Genomic DNA, 6,675 nt, shown 5'->3' with positions numbered 1-6,675 from the left:
AAAGAAGAGATGGGAAGGGATGGGGCTTGTTCAGAGGCTCAGCCTGCATTGTCTTGAGCCTCTCTGGTGTCACCCTGCTGACCCCAGCGGCCCTAGGCAGGCACAGCTGCTTTTCTGTCAAAAATGAGGGAGCGATGGCCCTGTATGCAGGCCAGCGTGGCCCTGTGAGAAAGGAGGACCACTCGCAAGCTCTTCCCTTCAGCCAGTTGTCGCGCTATGCATGTGAACCTTCTCAGCCCGGCCGACTGTTGCCCTCCACACCAGCACAGAGCCCCTCTCTCTGCTGGGTGTTTTCTATCAGTCTTGCTTTAGTTCTTCAGACCCATGCTTTTTGCTTTTTAACTTCTGCATTATTTTTGTGGTTGAACTAGAAGCAGGAGCAAGGTAGGAAGACTGCAAATTCTGATCAAGATTCAAACAATGGCAAGCAAGATAACTTGGACTTGGCACTCTTTGCACTCAGTTTATTTACTAAAACTCACAAACAGGCAAAGCAAAAGATTCATGCAAGTTGGAAAGGGAACATAGCTCCACAGGGCCTCTCTAGTTCCTTGTGGGAAAGTATCCTAAGTCTGGTCAGCTGAGCAGTAGAGGAGAGTGCAATCCAGCCAGAGCAGCACCAAGGCAGGGCTCGCTGACTTTTACCATTTCCTCAGACAAGGTCTACCCATATATGAAAATCCCCTGCTACACGTGTGCTGTTTTATTGCTCCACAGGCCTACAGCAGTTATCTGCAGGCTATGATCTACTTCTATAGTGGCAAGAACCCTAATTCTTTCACTTCATTTTTTTCATATCTGTTTTATTTACCAACCATTCAAGGTCAGAAGCCCTATTTATCGTTTTTGTATCTCTGACAGTTTGCACAATGTTAGTGCTTAATAAACGTTTGTTTTGTTTTGTTGGTTGTTGTTCTTTATGAGTAAATGGAGGGACGTGTAATTGGTTAACCTTATAAGTGTTAAAAAGTTAAAATCTCAATTCACAAATGAGACATCATCTGTAGAGCAGTCACTTCTGAGGTGTCCGTCTTGGCAGGAATGTCACTCTAGAGTTAGGAAAGAGGGGTGTTCCACAAAGCCAAAGGGGAATCTGGAGGTCACATGCAACTTAGAATCATGGGGGAATCAATTAGAGAAAGTTTAGACTGGTCATTAGGGTTCTATACAAAAATGTAAGTGAGAGGAAGAGTCAAGTTTGTTCAGGTCAGTCAATACAATTGCAGGAGATTAGTAAATTGGTTGTAGAAAAAAGGAAACTAAGGTAACATAGCATAGAATAGCAAAACATAATCCTGCCCCAGCAACATCTGAGATGACCTCTGACCTCTCTTTTATCAGGGCCTGGGTAACCAATGAGTGGGCAGATCTCTCACCTAGAAAAGGTGAGAGCAGAACCAAAAACATCAAAGGAACTGTTGAGCCTGCTTTGATGTACTGTCCTATTTCCAGCCATTTCCACTATAAGCCTCCAGAGGTTTGGGATGATGAAGAAGCTATCCTCAATAATGTCTGCAGGCCAGGTTAGGACAACCTCTTCTCTAATTGCAAGGTAGATAAGAAAATATTTTCCATGCAGTATTAGAAAGTTTTTCAATCTCTAAAATTCTGTGTCTACATTCAAATTTAGTGATGCTATTAACTAAAGTTGCTTCATGTTTGAGAATTGTTTTTAAAGCACACATAAAAAATAAATTAAATGATGGGAATATACAATCAAGTAAAGGGTCATTACCCTCATTTGAAGAACCAATATGCACAATTAATGGGGATTTCTCAGTTTAAAAATATTTTTAAAGAGCAAGACTATATTACTGAGGGAAAAATGAAAAGTTAATTAGTTGCTTTTGACTTGTGCTGGGCTTGATGGTTTTGCAATCTTTTGAGGTCATCTTTAGAAACAAGATATTCATGTGTCCAGGGTGCTAAGCCCATCCACTAGTTCTTGGGGTTCTAATTAACTTCCGTGCTGGTTTGATTAACACTGGCATTTGTTTTTTCCTAGTGGAAAGCAGCCTCTGTTTGAAAGAGCTTAACTGAGTCACTTTTTGTTAGCAGGCTTGATAATTACAGGATGTTTTCCTATGTGGTATCAAACTTCTTTTGTATGGACTTTGAAATACATGACTTTGTTAGTTGTAAGGAATTATAGAAAATGCCTGATTTTAAAGATTTCTTTTCAAAAGGCCAAGGGGGCACTTTTACTATGTTTCTATGAAACAGGCATATGCCTCTTTGGTTCATACTCAGTTTATCACATTATAATGTTAAAATAACCAGTATATTTTATACTTTTGATATCCACCTGGATAACTTATGCAACACAATGATTTCTTAGTTCCTTAACTATCTTCAGGGTCCTACCCTCTCCATTCCAGCCACATGTTCTAACAGTCCTGCCCTAGGCATTATCATTTAACTATGCTCTACCGCCAAGACCACCAGATCAAGTCCTCTACTTTATGACCTCAGTGACCCCTCCTTCTAGCTAGGAAGGCACGATCAGTGCTTCTAGGGTGAACTAGAGAGGACAGAAGGCCATTTAAAAGGTCGTTTTAGTGACAGAAAAGAGAATAAATGAGATTCTGTACTGAAGTGGTAGCCATGAGCAGGTGGAAGATGAGAGTAAGCAATATGATGTCGGCAGAGGAGACAGAACTTGGTCAAAGAGCCAATATGAAAACTGAAGAAAAGTAGTATTTTAGTGTTCTATTGCTGCATAACAAATTACCACAAGCTTCGGGGCTTAAAACAACACATACTTATAATCTCATTGTTTCTGCAGGTCAGAGGTTTGGGCACAGCTTCACTAAATATGCTGCTAAAGGTTTCGTGAAGCTGAAATGAGCCGCATTCCCACCAGGAGGCTTGACTAGGGAAGGATTTACTTCCAAGCTTCCTCAGGTTGTTGGATTCATCTCTTTGTGGCTATAAAATTCATGGCAGCTTGCTTCTCCAAAGCCAGCGAGGGAGTGGGTATCAGTTGTTTTTCCTGTCTCATTTTAGAGAAGGGTTAGACCCTCTTTTAAAGGGCTCACATGATTTAAGTCAGGCCAACCCAGGATAATTTCTCTTTTATTACTCAAAATCAAATGATTAAGGATCTTAGTTACATCTAAGCAATCCCTTCACCTTTGCCATATTCTGCTGGTTAGAAGTGAGTCAAAAGTTCCACCCGCACTCAAAAGAAGGGTTGTGTTTCATGGGGCAAGAACCACAGGAGTCACTTTAGAATTCTGCCTATACAGCAAGAAATAAAGTACAGGTCTAAATATTGATCCTGGATGAATGGGAAAATACAGGTACTAATGAAGTGAGAAAAAAATTAATATATAGAAGGTCATACTTTTATTGAGATGCCAAAAACATAGGAAGAGTTGCCCAGAGGAATTGAAAATATAAGATGGAATACAAGATGAGGTCCTAATTAGAAATATTGACTTATTCACAGAGGTTACATATTAAAGTCATCATATTGGTACCTCATTAAAGAATAGAATAAATAAAAGAAAGAATCTTGGGTGGGGGGAGGGAATAGAAGTCAGTAAAGAAAAGGGAAAGCGATTAGAAATCTAAAGTAGATTAAATACCATGCTGTGTTTGAATAAAAATGACTAGAAATACAGGAGAAAATGGGAGAAAGCCTGCAGGTAGACAGCATGCAAGCAAGTTTTAGACTTAAGTGTGCATAAAGATTCCTGGTGGAACTTCTTAAAGATGCAGATTCCCAGGCCTCATTAGTGATTCTACAATGAGGGCCATTAATCTACCTTGTTGCCAAGCACTCCAGGCGGTATCTAGTCAAAATTTTCAGAAATATTGTTCCAAGGATTGGTAAAATAGGATCAGCATAAAATGAAAGGATAAAGCCTTCTTAGAGAGGGCATAATAAAATTGCATTCTACATAACCTCCACAAGAGACATCAAGGGATTTTGAAAAATTCAGATTCTTGGACTCTGTTTCAGATCTACTGACTCTGAATATGCAGTTTAATAAACTTCACAGGAGATTTTTTATGCCCAGTAATTTACAGATTCATCTGTTATTTTTCCAGTAAAAGGTAAGTACAGAAATTTGAAAATAAATGTTCAGAAACTTTTATAGCAATTCAACATTGCTTTGACATCCAAATGCATGAGCAGTGGTCTCATGTCATTGAGCAGAGAGAGAGTAAATTAGACCATCATCAAAAGATGAACACATAGAAATTTACATACATGAGAAATTCATGGCTCTGGAATCCACTTCTTTCATCTAAGTATAACTTAAATTTAAATATAACTTAATAGGATACATTGTTAGAACTAGCTACTGATGAAAGATTGAAGATAACTTTTGAAAACAGAACATCATTTACTTCATTGTGGACTAAAGTTAAAAACTAATACCCTAAACTTGCTGAAATTACTTTAAACCTTTTCTCCCATTACTGCCAATATACCTTTGTCAGACTGATTTCCCTGTTATAAATGTCATGAAAGGGTAACAGAAACAATTAGACATGAATTGGTTACTACAAATACATGGCTATCAATACACTCTAGATTAACAAGCAAGAAACGAACTTGTTTTCATACTAAAAACTTTAAAAATTTATATTTGTGGTGTTTATTCAAAATGAACATATAGGGGTTTAATATGGGGAGTTTCTTTTTCACTCAAAACTTTTTGTTCTTATGATTGATTATGATTGTAGAATATTACACAACTATGATTAAAATGGCTATAGTAGTCATTTACAAGTACATTACCAATGCTTTATGTGTGATTTTTATAATTCTTTTATCCTACTCTTTGTTTTGATTATAGTAATTAAAATGAAATTTTGTCTATTTAATCTTATAATAAAAATTTTCATATTTAGTATATGTTTGTTTTTTGTTTTTAGTTCTCAAATAATTCACGTTTATTGTATTTTAATAAAGTATCAGTTGGAAGCAGGTTGGGAAGAAAAAGCTGGTCCTTCACAGATATTAATAGTTTGAGAAGCACTGTTCTAGAGTATGAATAAGAACTCATAGAAGAGGCTAAAATAGGGAGAGAATAGTGCAGAGGAGAGAGAGTCAGATGAAATTGAACAGGCTTCAAAGAGAATAAGGGAAAGGAAATAGTTGGAAGAGAAGAAGGGTAGAATCACAAAGTGGAAGCTTAGAGTTCATCATCTTCTATCTAGTCATTTCCAAGGAATTTCAAGGCTCAAAGTAATGTCATCTGAAAGGGATGACATGGGAGAGTTATAATGGAGACGATCAGTGTTGAAGGTGAAGCTAGTTTGGTAGATGACAGCAGTATGGACAACAGAGTCTAAGAAATAATCCCTGCAAGTCATAAAAATAAAATAATAAATAAAATGGTAACTATGAAAGAGAATTTGAAGTTAGCAGATCATGTCAAGAATGAGGCGAGAAAAGCAACTGCCAGATATCATCAGCTTTAAGGAGGAAGGGATTGTTAAGTGGTGGTGGTAGAATAGCAGTCTGGAAAAGACAGCAAGGAATAAGGACTAGGCTGCTTCTTCCTTGTGCCCTGAGCAGGAGAAGTAGAAAAGAATTTGCTTCCAATGGAACATTATCTGATGAAAACGGCACCTCCAGGAGAAAGCTGTGCTTCCATTTCAGGAAATTGAAGCAGCACTAGAAGAAAAATATGCAGGCTAAAGAAGTTTGTGCTAAAAGTAATGTTTCTACCTCACATGTGGGTAAAGAGGAAGGAAAGGTCCAAAATTATAAAGTAGGTGTGTTGGGGGATGTTGGGCAAGTTGCACCAACATCAATTCCATGTATACTCAAGGATGGTTTCCTGAAGCAAATAGGTGAACTATATGGATGAAAATACTGGAGTTCAAAGGAGATAAGATATCATGTGAAGAGTTGCTGAAGAGAGAGGTGAGTAATAAAAATTTTATTATTAGTGAATTTTGTGCCACTAAGGGGCTTGTAGTAGTCTGAACAATGGCCCCCAAAGATGTCCACATACTCACGCCCAGAACCTATGAATATGTCATCTACATAGCAAAAGTCAATTTGTTGTGCCTAAATTAAGAATTTTGAGATGAGGAGATTAACCTTGATTATCCAGATGGGACCAATGTAATCACAAGGGTCCTTGGAAGAGGAGCAGGAAGAGGAGTCAGAGATGTGCTGATGGAAACAGAGGTCAGAATGATGCAATTGCTGGCATTAAAGATGGGGGTGTGGGGCAAACCAAGGAATGCAAGCAATTGGCCTCTAGAAAATGGAAAAGGTAAGAAAAATGATTCTTCCTCAAAGCCTCTGGAGAAATGTACTTCTGCCAACACATTGACTTTTAACCCAATGAAATCCATTTCAGACTGATCACCTCCAGGACTGTAGGATAATATATATTAGTTAAGCCATTAAATTAGTGGTAATTTGTTATAGAAGCAATAGGAAATTAGTACATGGCCATTATACTTTAATTAAAAAGTTTAGTTATAATGATAAAACCACAATCCGCCTTGTACAAACACACAAGAAACACACATGTACAAATGCATACGACACACACACATAGATTGCAAAATCTTGCGTTGCAATCAAGATGTGAGTCAATACAAAAAATAAACTAACTTACTGATTTTCTCTGAATTTTCAAGTTTTGTGTAAAGTTGATACATTAAAAAAGTATCTATATAATTTATCTATAATAAAAA

The sequence above is a fragment of the Propithecus coquereli genome, unplaced genomic scaffold (genome assembly GCF_000956105.1).
Source record: "Propithecus coquereli isolate 6110/MARCELLA unplaced genomic scaffold, Pcoq_1.0 Scaffold19, whole genome shotgun sequence".
NCBI lineage: Eukaryota > Metazoa > Chordata > Mammalia > Primates > Indriidae > Propithecus > Propithecus coquereli.
This window is presented reverse-complemented; position numbering follows the sequence as displayed.